We start from the raw sequence: 17,737 nt of genomic DNA on the forward strand, positions 1-17,737 counted from the left end.
ATATGCTCCCATATCTCATTACATTTCATGCTCCCTCTTGAGTTGGTGACTGTGATCTCTGCACTGAGTTGTGCCTCAGAGGCTTGGAAAGGTATGAAGAGCAGGAGCAGTAGCAGTGCTTCAGAAGGTGAATTTAGTAGACCCAAAGGAAGTAGGTTCTACAATGTCAGTGATTGGCAGAACCAAATCTCTGGCACATCGAATACAAGAATGATTGGGGTGGCTATTTGTGCATTTGTTGGACAATGAAGGTGGAGTCAGGGTATTGTATAACAAACACTGTTGAACTAGAAGGATATATTCCCTGCATATTTAAAATGTAGATTCAAAGACTGATGTACATCTGTCCACCTCAATTTCTCCTTGTGTCAGGGGCCTCCAACTTGCTGGAACAGCTTGCCTATTGTACAATGCCATGTACGCGTATGGCATTTTAGAAATGAAATAATAATGATCGATAACAAATGGGTTCCAGATGTTAAGACTCCTCTGTATTCAAACACTTCACTCAGAAAAGAAGAGAGTATGAACTTTCCCCTACATGACACTGTTAACAGCTAAAGAGTGTATTTAACTTTCTTTGAAACCAGAGAAGATGGCAATGTGGGGACTGAGGTGGAGCAGAAGCAAGGGAAATAGCAATGCTGCTAGTTTGTAGATAATTTCTGTGCTTGGTTCAAATTCACTGTGGGTGTGGGGTTACAGTACATTTTGACTTCTGGAAATAAACAGCACTAAGAAAAATGTTAACTGAAGATATCACGTTTAGTTGAACCTCCAAAACTTTTTGTTAGGAAATGGAGACCTATCATCTCTTGTGTTTGTACGTTTTCCTTGTGACACTGTCTCTGCAGGCATGGAGTCCTGGCCATCCTAATCTGCCATTGCAACTCCCACTCTTTATTGAAATCCCTCCTAAAGACTTTCTGCATTGCCCACAAGAAAGGAGTTATTGGCATAACCTCCCCCATGACAAACAGACCACCTGGTTAAATGTCTTTATTCCTGCCCTGTATTGCCTGTCTTTTAACCAAGACACTTAATTATGATGGGCCAAATTCGGATACTTGTTATGGTATCACAATGCCAGGATCCTTCTGTTCCCACTTTGGGAATTGAATTGGTACAGACAAGTATTGGATTTATATATATATGTGGTAATGGGAAAAGATACTTACATGAAATGAAAATAAAAGACCAATAGTTTACAGTTTGGTTACTTTCTTCTTAATTGCCCTGATACCATTTACACAAGCAGTTAAATTTCATTTGTTGTATCTTATTGACTCACTGTGTTATACTTATATTTACTTATTTTTTCCTGACTGTGCAGCTCACCAGTAACAACGTTCTCCCTTTTTGCATGAAATGAATGATACATGACCAATGTTCAACTATCCATAGTGGGGAATGACAGTGAAGGCCAGTCACGCATTCTCATAATGTTTTTTGTTTATTTGTTTCAAAAGCTTCTTGTACTGACACAAATAATAAACTTTCCCCCTATACAGAAAAAGAGGTGGTTGGGGTTTTTCTCTCTGTCAACACATTTTCCCCACCCACTCACTGTCTTACACACACACACACACACACACACACACACACACACACACACACACACACACACAAATATACTTGTATGCTAGCAAGTTTCAGAGAATTTCACACCATTTAGAAGAATTTGACCAATGTCCGGGAGGAAATGCTTACATTTTCAGAACCACGAGTCATTTCCACCAGTGCTACCTCCGCTGATGGGTGTTTCTGGGAACAATGTAAAGCACCAGTTGCTTAGCATTAAAATGCCATTCTTGGAAATATTGCTATGAGGAAACAAACCATAGAAGTGTACAATGTTGTCAAGATCTACTTGCTGTCTTCCCATCTTAGTGCCATAGTGAAAAGCACTTGTGTGTTTTCAAAGTGATTTATCCACTAAGTGATATTGATGAAAGTGTTTCTTTGCCTATCACAGTGTTATAAAGCAAGTGATGTGTATTATTGACTTTCCTCATTGCTATGGCTCTGTCTCTGGAATGTTGCTTCTCATACATACGGTACAATGGTAATACACAAAGGTGTAAGGAATGCATTTTTATGAATGGAGGATTTATTAGTACTTTGCTAAATTTTTTAATATTGTATTTCATGTATAAAGATAAGCGAAGACAAATATTAATACAAAGATATATGGGAATGTAAATGAAATACAATTCATTTAATGCCATTGATTACAAACATAGGGCTCCATTCTTCTCTGAATGGACTATAGCCATACAGGGAAGGTGGTACCTGCACATTTCAATGCATGGAGTTTCTTTTACCCCCTTCTGGGGATTGGGGTTGGGCAGTAGGATGGAAGGAAGGGACAATAAGACTTGCACCCCCACCCTCCAAGACAGGCTAGAGATGCCATTGCCAAAACCATTTACATGGGAGGATGTGCCAGAGGTGGTGCATACATTGCTGGGTGCACTGGATTACATCATCACCTGGTGGGAATTGACATAGCCCCATTGACTTGATTATTTCCTAAGTCCTTACATTTTAATGAATTCAGTGGTGATTTACACCAGTGCAAGATCTGACCCACTGCTTTTAAAAATCATTAATAATAATTTCAGGTTGAATGCTCAAAAGGAATTAGGCTCCTAACTTCAATTTAGGCTGCTAACTTCCAATGAAATGAATGGAAGTTCAGAACCCAACTCCTTTTAAGCATTCAGCCCTTCCTCTCTAGTTGCAATGCCACTAAAACAGCTTTTTAGTAAATGACCTTTAGTAGTTAGAACAAAGTCTTTCTAAATCCCAATGATTTAAATATGGACTAGCAGGGGTGGATTTTGTTTATTAGAAAGCCTGCTACCCACCTCAATATTCCCTTCTGCTAAACTTGCCTCCTCCTGAATTTAAGGCATCAAGTTGCAGGGGGCTAAACATAAGGCACTTACTAATTGCAAATGAATAGTGCCAAGAATATGTACAGATGGTACCTGAAGTTAGTTGCTGAAGACTATCCAGTAGACTATATATAATGTGCACAACATGTATGAGTAGTAAGTCGGGAGAACAACTTTTGTGGTCTCTCACATTTGTAAAAAAAAAAATTGTGAAATCATAAATGAACATTCTCAGTCTGTGAAAAAGCTTATTTAGGAAAACAGAAACCGGTATTTCTGTTTATTAACTTAATTAAATTAATTAATTTAACATGCCTCAAGATTTCGGTAGTTTACAGATACAGGTGTAAATATCTGGTGAGCATACTATATATATTAATCTACACATACGTAGCTAGTAAATATTTTGCTGAATTAGTTTGCTCATTCTCAAGCAATCAGTTGTGAACCTCCAGTGTTATAACAGGTCCACAGGGAACATTTGTGCTTTGGTTGGCACTTAGATTAAATTTATCATATGATTTTTTTTCCCTTCAAGGCTGACATTTCGGTTTTAAAAAAAATGGCTATGTGCCAACTGCCAAAGTCAAATAATTAAATGGTAAATTTGAAATTTGTAGAGGGAAACTATCATTCAATCTTACTAAATGACCTTGGGAGAATGAACATATTAATCCATCTTCCCCCAGGGGGTCTGATCCTGCTCCCATTGAAGGCCATGGCAAAAGGCCCATAGGTTTCTGTGGGCTCAGGGTCGGGCCCATGGATTGGAACTAACTATGCTTTTTCTTTTTCTTCATGACACATCAGAAATAAGCAGAGGCCCCTGTGAGCATACATAGTCTAATCCAGGTAATACAACACCCAGTAAAGAGAGAGCATTTTAATTTGTTCATTCATTCTCCATTAAATTATTTATTCTAAACTCTTAATAAGGGCTGAACTCCTATTGAAGTTAATGGGAAGCTAACATTTGGACCCATAATCCATGATTCTATGTTTGTCGTAGAATCATAGAAAGTAATGATGGAAAACAACTATTAGAGGATAATACAGGACAAGAGTCCTCCCTACAGCATCCTTTCAATTTCTATTGATTTATCCAGTCCCTAACAATGGTGCTTTCCTTATGAGATTATTCCACAATCTGATAGATGTGACTGTCAGGGATTTCTTTACTGATATTTAGCCTCCATTTTTCTTTTCATAATGTCAAGCCATTAGATGTATGCTCTTGACTTATCCTTGCTGTTTTTACCCCTCAAGTGTTTGTAGACTGCCCTTAATTATTCTATCGCCTAGCTATGCACACTTACCTATTTTAGGATCTGATTCAGCTCCCATTGAAGTCAACTGGAATCGTGTCAAGCCCTGAATTTTCTTCAAGTCAGTCCTTCCAACTCTATGCACCTCTATGAACTCCCTCCAGTTTTTCAAAATCTTTGCATTAATGAGGTGCTCAGGAATTAATGCGATACAGACACCACACAAGAGCAGTCATTCTGTATTGTTTTTGTTTATTTTGTATTGTAGGCCCAGATAGTGGATCAGGGCCCTATGGTGATAGACACCATGCTCATACCTAAAAGGACAGTTCCTATTTCAATTTGCTTGCAGTCTTAACATATGGTGAGAAATAGCAGGAGTGAATAAAAACAGTTAAGTTGGGATGGACAAGACATCAGCGAAACTATGCCTCTGCATTTGCAGCCCAACATTCCTCTGTTAATTTTGCTTCCACATCTAAGGCTGGACTCCTGTCTAATTTGCTGCCTGCCCTCACCCATGGTTTCATGATGTTGGCAAAGGTGCAGTATATGTTTATGTCTGTGAGGAGAGTGGAGATGCCTGAACAGAGTAGCCTCCAGCCTAACTGGGAAATGTTTACACATAGGGTGCATTATTTGGCAGTTTACTGGCATGAGGATGATGTACTGTAGGAAAAAGGCATTAGGCTCAGCCATTTGTAGTACAGGAAAAAGAAGGAATCCATGGTTGGGTCGCTAGCTTAGGACCTCAGGGTTCTGTTCCCTGCTCTGCCATAGACTACTTGGGTCACCTTGGGTAAGCCACTCAGCTTCTCTGTGCCTCAGTGCCCTATCTGTGAAATGGGGGTAATAGCATTTCTCTACCTCATAGGGGAGTTGTGAAGATAAGTATATTAAATGATTGTGAAGTGCTCAGATCCTGCCATACTGTAGGCCACCTACGTATCTTAGACAAATAAATGTGCTTGGTTTAAATAGGTTGCCAAAATCATCACATTGGCTGTGGAAAGGGTCCCCAAGCACTGAGTTTAAATTTCTGGGTAATTCAGGTTTCCTTTTACCAGCATTGAATGCGTATCCAGGTTGGTTCCATGCAAAAAGCGTGCATGTATTAGGCATTGTTAAATCTTGAATCCCACTTTCAAAGAGACCATAAATAACATGAAAGGAATAAATTGCCCAATATTTCCCCCCAGAAGTTGTATTTCAGCATAGTCTTCATGAGTATCCTAATCTCCAGAAGTATAAAGTTTCCTGCTATGATTGTTTGACTGTTGCCTATCACAGATCTGCTTTTGGCAGCTTTCCCCTCAACCTGCTGATTATCTAATGTGTGGTTACTAATACAATCTGGGAATTGGTGTAAACTGGGATGCAAAAGATGTAATAACTGCATGTGCTAAAGACAGTTTGTAATATAATTATCAATACTGTGAAAAGAAATACTGTATTGAGAAATACAGCCAAGTCTCTGTCTTTCTTGTGGAATGTGGCACAAGGAAACCATGCAATAAACAGGCATATTTGCCCCTTGAGGCACACTCATAATTTTCATTCTATTCATAGATTTTTAAGGCTTGAAGAGGGACTGTTAAATCAGCAAATCTGGCCATCTGTAAAACCAGAATTTCATACATTTACTCCTCTATTAGAACAAAGGACAGGGTCAGATCTTCAGCTGGTGTAAATCAGCATCGTTCTACTGAGCTGGAACTGGTAGTATATCCATATAATGAATGGTTTTTGCTTTTTCCCTGACTCTAAAGATAGTGGTCCTTTGCCTTTTTTTTTTTTAACAGCAGTGATGGGAGAACTTGGTGAAGGCTTGGCTTTCAAAAAAATCTTTAAAAAATTAAAAGAAAATGTTTAGTTTTCTTAAAACTTTTGGGGGATTTGTATAGCATTTGTCCCCTTAATTTAAATCTTTGGTTTCCCCCCAAAATAAACATAATTAAAAGAAAATATTACCTATTAACTGGAAACCTGTGCTTTGATTCTTGTTTGAAAGGAATTCGTGTCCTACTTCCAGGACTATTTAGGAGAACGAAACTAAATAACATAATAAAAGACACACAACAGCCAAAAACTCACACTTTGCCAAAGCAGAGTGGAACTTGAACTTGGAAAGTTCAGAGATTAATTCTATAGCTAGAGTCCATAATTTTTCAGAGCGTTCTCTATTTGGCAAAACATGATGCCTCATCACTATTTTATAGCAATCTGTACAGTTAGGTGGTCGATGTTATTGTATTTATAGCAAATGCACACTTATCATTCAGCTAGTCAGACTTCTACCTATGCAGAGCTACAGGTTTTAAGAATGCACTCAGACGATGTTGACACAGTCAATGAAACAATCGCCTGTAATCTGAACACAGACTAAGACTGTGCGTACACCAAAGCTGAACAAAAATAGGCTTCCTCCAGCTCCCCAAACACAGTGAAGGAGCGCTTAAAATAGAAGGACACCAGTGTGGGAAGATTATCCTGCGGGGTTCCTCCTTCTCTTTAGATTCAATTCATGCAGCTGTAATCCTCTAGGAAGGACTGCAGAATATCTGTGGCAGCATTCTGCAAGAGGCTGGGACATCTCACTAAAAATCAGAGTGGGAATAGATATAAAATAAGGCAACTCCTTAAACTGGGCAGATTAACTTGCTTCCACTCTGCTACCTAGTTATCTAATGCTCTTCCTGAAGCCATAAACAGCCATAAAGCTACTGAGTTCTCCTCTCATACAAATTCTACTTCGATGACAACAAATCAACTAATGACCATTAAATTAAGAGGTAGCTGGGGATAGTAGATATTTATTTTTAAAAAAATAAAAAGGCCTTAGATTTTATATTGAATCACATTCCACCCTTTGTCTGGTTCTTTTCATGTTCGATGGCAAGATCTCCAGCGTGGAAACTGTGTCTTCCCATATGTGTGTAGAGACCTCAGTACATTTTATGTGCCACCGTCATATGGATAAATAATAACTACAATTTACAGCACACAGAAACATCAAAACATCTGGTCTAGAACTTACTGCCAGAGCCAGTATTTGCCTGCACCCCTTTTTTTACTTTTAGCAGTACTACACTCACCTAGAAGAAGCAATCCTTGACCATGCCATGCAGACTTCTTTACAGGATGAGATTACACATCATCCTTACGCAGAAGCATTAAAATTCTCTCTGTTCAAGAAATCCTCAGTTAACTCTAGTGTGCTATAAATGGACCTGGTAACTTGTCATAGAATATAGAATATCAGGGTTGAAAGGGACTTCAGGAGGTAGTCCAACCCCCTGCTCAAAGCAGGACCAATCCCCAACTAAATCATCCCAGCCAGGGCTTTGTCAAGCCTGACCTTAAAAACTTCTAAGGAAGGAGATTCCACCACCTTGTCAACATCCTTATTTGTTGCCTGCAGTGTAACAGTACCCAGTCAGTAAACTGTATTTCCCATAAGACCTCAGAACAAACTTCACAAAGTAAAAGGGGTGACAGCTACTGCCTTCGTGACCACGCTAAGCTGCTCCAAACTACGAGGACACCTAGGATAAGAAGTAGCATCCAGCCACACTGGCCATGCTGTTGCATCAGCAACCTCCAATTTGAAAACAACAAACTAAAGTAACTTTTAACAATAGATAAAATGTCACATCACAACCCTCTCATCAGCAAAATAGCTTCAATGGGTTTATTCATGTACTTAGAGTGAGGCACATGCATAAGAACCATCTTGAAGTGGGACCATAGTGAACATTAATGATTCACTTATTATGGGCTTTGCAGAAGTGATGAAGAGATTTAAATGAGAAAAGGAGAACTTGATTAAAATGATATGTCTCGGACATGCCATTTGGGCACAGTTGGAGGCCATGTGGACTTGATCTATCCAAGGAGGAAGCTCTCCAGCACACAAAAGGAGTATGCCCACTCCTACACCCTTTCCAGGAGAGGCATTATATTTATTATTTATTTCTCTATGCATAATACCCTATATTAGATATGCCTCCTCTGGCCTTAAAGAGTTGATACTCTAACAAGACAAGACAAAGAGACTGATGGAGGGTAGGGGAAACAGGCACACCACACATGCAAAGCAGGCAGGTGGTGATTGGAGAGGCCCTGATAATTCAGGCTGAATAAAATAAAGATATTTAGACGATGCCTCAGTTATGCCCCACCACACCAGAACCAGCCCATTCGTTTATTTTAGGCATCAATGTGGAAGTGGATCTTCAGGAGTGTAGAGAGAGTAGTGGCCTTGTGAACCAACATATTTCCCTAGCGCACTCACCAGCTTTGCTGCTGTGTTGTAGGAGGATTCTGCCTGCTCCATGTGCCCTTTTGGATATCTTGCCACCAGGGTGTATGTTCATTGCTCCAAGCTTGCTGTGCTGGGCTGTAAGGAGAGTCAGGACATTTTCTACCCCTTTTTTGCAAACTGGCAAAAAGGTCATGAAGATGGCATAAGCTGAAAAGTTATAAGCTGGAGTTGAATTTCCATGAGGTTTGGGGGTGTTTGAATGTGGCATTTTAGGTTGGACCTTACTGTAAATAAAGATATTATAAACCTTTCTTTGTCAGGCAGTAGACTGGCTCCCCAGAAGCCCGTAAGTGTACTGGCCAAAATTTTCAAGACCAGGAGCCTAGTGCTAGGCAATTATTATAGAAAATTTTGTCCAGTGTTTGTAACTCTTTCCCCTAAATTATATTGGAAACTTCATAAAAAACCCCCAGACAAACGCTGTAGGCTGGCATTACTGGACTCTCACCAGTCAGTAACAGGACTCCTTCAGTCCAGTCATATATATTTATTATTTGTTATACAAAATACTAACAATTGCAGGAACATTGCATACACAGAAGCTTTGAGCTTTGCAAGCTGGTGATAAAACCTCAATCATACAGTTCCATTTTCTCATTTGCTTGTGGAATACCTCTTTCCAACATTAAAATTAAAATTGAAAAGGCTTTCTCATTTTGGAAGGAAAAAAAGCATGATTGGAGAGCTCTTCTCACTGGCAAATTAATAGATAAGGTCTATCCTGCTCATGCAAAACCAAGTGAAAGGTAAAAATTCAATCTCTTTATCACAACCAAGTTATTTTCTAAACTGGGGAATTAATATACATTGGAATGTATAGGGAGGGATAGATTCTCTTTCAAAAAGTGTTTTTAAAGTTTGAAGACTCCATAACTAATATTGGGAATGGAGGTTCTGTATAACTGACAACCTTCTCTTTTATATTACTTTGCATTTATTACATTTTTATGGGAGTTTATGGAGATTCTCAAGGAATTAAACTTATATTCATGATAGCAACATGGGGCTGTTTCTAAATAACATTTTCACCGTATTAACTGTTGCCTAGATAACAGGCATATCTCCTCAAGAGCCTTTATTCTGGTCTAACGCTACAGCCTGCAAATGAATATAGTCGTCATAAGACAGCAAGCTATAGCACTTACCATTTCATTATTGTTCAAATCAAAATCCATACTTTCCAGTTTTCCCTAGCATTACAGACTGGATAGGGAAGCTTTATCATTCTGCAAAATAATCTCTCGTGGCTCCTTCTCATTGGTATTAAGAGGAACAGCTAATCACATTACACTCATTTTCATATAAATCAGTACAGTGCAAGAGAGAGTTAACAGTTTCCATCTATATTCAACCTTGCAACACTGTTTTTTTAGTTTTTGGTTTTTTTGGAGCTACACTAGTACACCAGATTTCATGTCCTATTCAATACATAAACCAGGGTCAAACCAACAGCCCAGCCTTATACTTTTAATCAAAATGGCAATCTATCACCAATTTGTGGCTTAGGGTAATTTTTAAATAGATAAAGGTGGATGCACACTATATTTTTCTGGCAAATAGAAAGGAAATCTTTCTGCAGCATGGGAGAAAACTCTAGAATACCATACAAATGCTTGGTGCATGCTCTAGAACCTGTGATCCTATGGGATGTATAACTGTAAAAATAAAAAGTTATGCTGAAAGCTAAATTCTAGCTCCCAGGAGCTTTACTTCTGAAAGTTTTTCATATATTTGTAACACAGCCAGTTTAAATTAAACTCTAGCTCTTTAAAACTTTAGGAACCAACATTTCCACATTGGTTGCCTAAAGCTACTAACTTAAGTAAAAAGAAAAGGAGGACTTGTGGCACCTTAGAGACTAACAAATTTATTTATAAGCTTTCGTGACCTACAGCTCACTTCATCGGATGCTTATGCTCAAATAAATTTGTTAGTCTCTAAGGTGCCACAAGTCCTCCTTTTCTTTTTGCGGATACAGACTAACACGGCTGCTACTCTGAAACCTGACCTATGTAAGTGTCCTGATTTTCAGAGTCACCTATTTGTAGATTTAGGTGGTTGGCAAAGGTTTCAAATATATGACAACTAAGTTGCCTAATTTTAGGAATCCTGCATTTCAAAATTTGTCCTGTAATAAATTTGGTTAATTAACATTTCATGAGAGCTGTCTGCTTTATTTCACCAACGACAGTGATTTTAATGATTCCACCTGTCTGCTCTGCTGCATCATTCCCCACATCTTCATTTTCCTGGGGCCTTGTCCAAGGCCCATTGATGTTATCTCCCCTTGATTTCAATAGGCTTTGGATCAGGGCCCTGATTCTTAACTTGCCTCCACCCAATCTCTCTTTTTCTACCATCTCCAACCACTCCCTGCATCTCTCTGCACCCCTTCATCCTCTCCTACTTTCATATCCCCTCACATCTAAAATCCCAGTTCCACATCCCCTGGCACCGTTAAATTACTTGGACAGAATGCAAGTGAGACAGGTGCCTACAGCTCCATATTGAAACAGAAACAAGAGAGGCCAAAAGAAAAGCCTAGAGGGTCTGCTGCTCTGCACAGATCCTCCACATCTCTGGGATAAGAAGCAATGTTAACAATGGATGTCATGGTGGTTTAATGGTTGTGCTCACAAATATACATAAAATGTAAAGATTTAAAATATGGATATTTTTTATTTCCACTTATTTCATGAAATTTAAAGATCACTAAGGTCAGATTCTGAGCTCAGGTACACTGGTGTAAATCTAGTAACTTCACTAAAATCCATGGACTTGTTCTAGCTTTACAGCAGTTAAACAGAAATCAGAATCTGGCTTGCTCCTACATTTCAGACATTACACATTTATAATGTAACATAATTCCTACACAGCATATGGTATTAATCTGGTGTAAATATCATGTTATGATTATATCCTAACAATACATCTGACATGAAAAATGTCTTACTTGTACCTTAAAGTACAATGTTTTGAGAAACAATTATGAATACATGGTCATTGTTCCAGTTGCTATGTGAATTTTGATTTCTTATTCATACTTATTCATGTAAGTGAATAGAATGAAATATTTTGTATGAAAGAGGAATGATTTCTAAAGTTGTGAAAGAAGTTTAGCTCAAAATTGTCCATATGTCTAGTATTTATGTTATTTAAGAATGGGTGTCAGAAATCTTAATTCCATGGTGACAGTGGTTTTGTGTGTGGTGGCATTTCCTTCATTTAGGTGAGTTTAGGTGAACTCTTACTAGCGCAAGGAACACCTGGACACAACGTACAGGAAATTTTTATTAAGTAAATACTGTCAAATATTAGTGTTTAGGTGAATATTTAAATTGTTACTCATGGAAGGAGTAATATCCTCCTGCCCAATATTCAAATGCCCAAAACATCAATTTCTACCAGCCAACAGGTTCTTCTTAATCTTTTCAAGTCAGAGAACAGAACATGTATGTTTCTTCTTTGGGGCACTCCATAATTAGTTTCTTTCTTCTTCCAGCACAGTCCATTCCAATAGATGCTTGTAGTCCTTAAATCTGCTCTCAAATGATGCACACGAGCCAAACATTTTGTTAGAAATCAATAAATAAAAGAAGGTATTTTGGAACATAAACATTTGCTCTTGGTATTATTTTTATGTAAGGACTTCTTAATAGGACACACAGGTCCAGCTCTTCAGCTGGTATGAATTGATGTAGCCACACTGAATTAACTGATGTCTCAGGCAGATTTTTCAGATTGTCGCTATACCCTGTAATCATCACTTTCCTTTTGAGGTTTTCTTATCACTTTTTTCCTCCCAGAGGGTCCTTCCTTTAACTTAATTCTTGTAGAAACAAAATATTGCATCATCTGTTGACAATCTCCAAAACTGCTATGACTCTGGCAGGCCAGATGCCAATTCTTGCTCAGGTTGCAGGCATTAGCTCAGAACTGACAAACTCATTGCTGGAAACTAGACCAATTCACCTGTATGTTAGTTTTGCTCAAAAGAGGTATTAGTTTTAAAAGAGTGAATTTAGTGTTTAGAGTCTCTGAAATGCTTATAGCTTGCTGAATGCATTAATCGCATTTGTAATATCTGTATTCCACGCTGTTAGGAAATATGTACGTTTTGCTTTATAACTTTGAAAATGTTTGCTCTGAATTTGTGAACCCTGGCACAGGAATGGTTCCCCCACCATTCCAGGAGGACTATCAAAATTTAAGTAACAACCTGAATACAGTGTGATTTTTGGTATGAATGCCCATTTAGCACTAAGTCCAGTTGTCTGGGTGGCAAGACAGCCCAGAGAATCTAAGGGCATTGTCTGTGACTCCATAGTAAGACTGTTACAGTGATCCAGGAATTTACATTTGTTACTGGCTTGGTGAAATCTAATTTTAGAACAACCACTAGTTTGGGGTGTCTGCCCTGTTTTTGACAGTCTGCCCGGAGGTAGACGCTCATGCTCATGAGCCACCCCAGACAGCATGATAACTGCATTCTAACAATTGAATAAAACTGTTCACTTAACAAAAACACTAACAGCCAAATTCTGCTCTGACTTGCATTGATTTAAATCTGGAATAACTTTAGTTGAGTTACTCCACATTTGCAGCAGTGTGACTGACAACAGATTTGGCTGGTAGTGTTTTTATTATGCAAACAGTTTTATTTAATGGCTGTAATGCAATACAACATTTTGCTGTTCCAATCAGGATCCTTTTCAGGACAGATCAAGCCAAATTCAAATTGCAGTTGAACCAGTGTAAGACTTGCATGACTCAATTGAAAAGTTACACCAGCGTGACTGAGAACTGAATTTGGCCCATTACGTGGAATTACTTGTAATGGTTTCTGCATGCTCAGACATTCACCAGTGGCTTGGATAAAACCACCAGACGCATTGTTATATGTGATCTAAGCACGGCATCAGAGGTGAAAGGGTAACACATTATCACAGGACACCACCTGGCCCATCCTCTACAATTTCAACAACCATCATTGTATTGATTACTTCTTGTGCTCATGGCTAATTCTCTAGCTATAATTCTCTAATTCTCTAGCTATAGCCTCACATTTTCTAAACCTTTTAAATGCTGATTTAATAATAAGATTTGATTTAAAAATTGCCATTAGTCAATGCCAGCCATTAGTCAGCAGGATGGTGTGCCACTAAATCCCATTGAGTTTCATTAGTTTGGAACTAAAAGGAACATAGAACTTCTTTACAATGATCCCACTTCTAACAGAAACCAAACCAAATAATCCTGTACACAAATTTAACAAAACACACGGACAGCCATAGCAGCTGCATGTCTGCATTGCAGGGTTCTAAGGAGTTAAAGGGACACCATCACAGCTGGTAGGCACATTTTGTTCTTACTTTTTATATTTGATTGCAAAGCCTGTGTAATGGTGGGTTCTCTTTCTAAATAAATGGATCCTTTTCAGCACAGAAGGACACATACAAACTGCTCCTTGGTTACTTCATGAACAGCCTTACCAGAACAAAGCGCTGTGAAGTGTGTACACAAATAAAGAGGTGATGGTTTTAAAAAATTGGCAAGGGATCAGATCTAATGTTTAAACTTTCTGGGAACTGTTAGAAACCAGGAACAAGATTTGTTTGAAAAATATTTAAAATCAATTGACATGCAGTCAAAACTCCTTTAGAAAATAGCAATTTAGACTGTGATTCAGGAACGCTGTTTCTATTCAGGAAAGAACTTAAGATATACTTGACTTTAAGCATGCATTTAAGTCCTATTGAAGTGCTTTCCTGAATAGGGATGAACTTAAGCATGTGCTTAAGTGTTATGCTGAATTGGTCATGTAGGCCCTCATTGTCCAAAGCCCCTATGAAAATACATAATTTATGTGCTTTGTTAAATGGAATAGGCATAAGCATCTGCTTAAGTGACATGTTTTCAAGTCCCATTGAATTTGAGAGCTCTAATGAATAGGGATGGAGTTAAGCACATTCTTAAAATGAAGCACACACTGAAGTGCTATGCTGAATTGGGGCCTTACCATCTCTCAAGATCAGGTGTACAGGAGATGATCCTCTGACAGGATGAACATATGCTGTAAGATGCTGAGAATCCACAGATCCCATTTGAAGTCTACTGGCTGAAGGGCTGGGGGAGCTGGGTGAGGGAGGGATAGCTCAGTGGTTTGAGCATTGGCTTGCTCAATCCAGGGTTGTGAGTTTAATCCTTGAGGGGGCCATTTAGGGGTCTGCGGCAAAAATTGGGAATTGGTCCTGCTTTGAGCAGGGGGTTGGATTAGATGACCTCCTGAGGTCCCTTCTAACCCTGATATTCTATTCTATTCTATGACAGTGAAGTCAATGAGAGCTAAGAGTACTCAGCGCTTTTCAGGTTCATACCTTTAAGTAATAGAAGAGTCTTGAGTCAGAGTAGAAGCATTTCCCCCTGTCTCTGGGGCGATGACAGACCAAGAAAACTCTTCTCTTCCCAGAAACCCCAAAACTCCAAACCCAGACCCTTTACAATTTGCAGGAAGATTTAACAAACATTTGATTGATTCAATGGCTGTGTATACAGGACCCTTCTTCCGTCACCTTCAGGAAAGTCATTCTAAATATATTTTGTTAATAAAGTTTGGTTTTGGCAACTGTTGTTGTCCCTGATTATTATAAGTGCCTTTAAATGGTTTCATTCATTAAGGCTGCTTTTATGGGTTACATCCATTTAGTAGAAAGAAGTGCTGCCGGTACATCTGCCATTGACTTCTGTTTGCCTGAGCTTTTTATACCCCTGTGAATAACACAGTGGAGAGAGATGGAGAGGTGAATTGTATCCAGAAAAACACAGAGGTCAAGCAAGACTCAAATTACTTTCAATTCATTTTTCCAGGGTTTCCGAGAGGAGGGCGGAAAGTAAGTTGAACTCTGATTACATTGGAATAGACCCCTTAAAAAAGAATGTCTGAAGTTCAAAGAAAAGCTAAAGAATGAATTTGGCTGTAGGGTATTTTGGTTTTGGGGGCAAGCAAGGAGATGATTAGAATGTCTCAGTATTAATGTACAGAGGTTTGTACACCCTCCTATGAAAGCATTACTGGCCAGATTATAATCATAATTACCTTGGCTTCATCTCACTGTTTATCTGCCATGACACCCACCCAACCACCTGCCTGCTATTAATTCATTCAACACTAACTTCATCTTTTTCCTTTTATCTTGTTTTTTATCCTGTTATCCTAACTTTCAAAATATGTGTCCGTTATTAGAAACAAACTAACACACTATTTGTTTGTCCATGACATCATGTGTTCCTTTGTTTGACCCTCCCTCCCCCACCATATTATAAAAATAACATATTTGTATTGTATAGTGAAAACTGGAAAGATCCAGCATTTGACTAAAAACTTAAAACTGTTGGAAACAGCATCTAAATGAAACCCTTTCCTCATCTGAATTAACATCAGTAATTCACAATAGACATTATATTTATGACTTGGGGCAATAAGTGGGATATACAGTTGGCATTTAAGATCCTGTTGGGGGGTTGAGTTTTGTGCAAGACTTGAATTTGTTTTGTTTTTTTAATTTGATGCAGTGATGAGGTTTACCATTTGCTCAAACAGCGGTCTGAAGTTTGAGATTTTGGGGTGATCAGTTATCCCATGCCACATGCGCTCCTGCTTAGATAATACAAAGGTAACCGGAAATAACAATCTCTGCATTGTGGGAATTCCATTGTGCTAACTGAGGACTACATGCTACCACCCTACCTGCATGGTAAGGTATTACTCAGTGTAAGTAAGGGTGGGACTGTGAGTCAGAGCCGGCTGAATGTTTTGTGCTTGCTGGATTGTAAAACTGACCCTGTGATATCCTAATTACAATAATGGCTTTAGATCAGACAAATGCTTCATCATTTACCTGACCTAGCCACTGCTTATGATATGCCTTGTGTCAACCTATGTTTTATACAAAATAATAATCAGTACCTATAATTAATTTAATTTCAGGATTTAAGATGTTGTATAATTGCAAAGGATGTTAAGCACGGTTAAGATTTAACAGTGATGTTTTTCAAGTTGAGCAGTATAAATCCATGAGTGAAGACTCTTTAAAACGTGTTTTAATTTGACCAATTTAAGGGCCTGATCTGGCAACCTCTAATCAAGCTCCAAGTCAGCAATCTGTGCTGAACTTTAAGCCTGTAGATAGGCTCTGCTGAACTCAAAAGCATGTGTTTAAATGCTTTGGTGAAGTGGGGCCTCAGATCCAGAACTTCAAGGGTATTTAAGTGCCTAACTCCTATTGATTTCAGTGGGAGTTAGGTGCCTAAATATCTTGGAGGCTCTGGGCCTCAATCCTTGCACAAGTAGTCCTGAGAATTTCAGTGAGGTTACTTGTGTGAGTTAAATGTATCAGGGTCAAGTCCTAACTGCCCCTATTATTTTTTATTGTATGTGTTCCTTTTTCAGTGACTGTTTTGCTTTTAGTTTGTCAGAGTTGAAATTGCCCCAGCTCTCAGATATCTTTCCTGGACCTTTGTAGAGATTTGGGGTCATGGTTCAAGCAAGTGATGAATGAAGAGGGTTTTCCAAATGAATAGTATTATTTGATGGTTCCTCAATAGTTTTTCTGTCCTGTTACTGGCTAAGGAGGTCTTCTTTCTGTATAATTCATAATGATACAGGAACTGTATGTTGCCTGTGTACATATAATTATAATTCTTTGCACTTCTGTAGTCCATTGGATCATTCTGAGCGCTTTACATGTATTACTGAATTAACTCGCACAACTCACCTGTGATGTCAGTAAGTATTATCATGCTCACTACTTCCCATCAGAATGCAGGTAAATATGGGGAAATCAAGGCACAGAGGTTGTGGGGGAGAGTGTTAAGTGCCTAATTTCTATTGAAAGTTAATGAGAATGAAGTCACATAAGAGCCTACATGCTTTTGAAACTTCACACTAACTGATTAGCCAAGGGTCATACAAGAGGTGGCAGAATTGGAAATAGAATCCAGATCTCTGGTTCCTAACCCTATGCCTTAACCATTTGTGAATGAGTGTGTACCCCCCACACAGGCATTTAAGGGTTAATGTGGGCCTGAGAGGCTAATTATGCTACCTGGCAGGGTGGGCCAGGCTTAATTAAAGATGAACTCCAGCTGGGGAAGGACCTGGGGGGGGGACTATAAAGAAGGGAAGTGCAAGTTAGAAAGGGGCAACAGAGAGAAAGTGGAGAACTTGTAGTCATTCTCTCAGTACTGGA

Source organism: Dermochelys coriacea, chromosome 3, assembly GCF_009764565.3.
Source record: "Dermochelys coriacea isolate rDerCor1 chromosome 3, rDerCor1.pri.v4, whole genome shotgun sequence".
Classification (NCBI taxonomy): Eukaryota; Metazoa; Chordata; order Testudines; family Dermochelyidae; genus Dermochelys; species Dermochelys coriacea.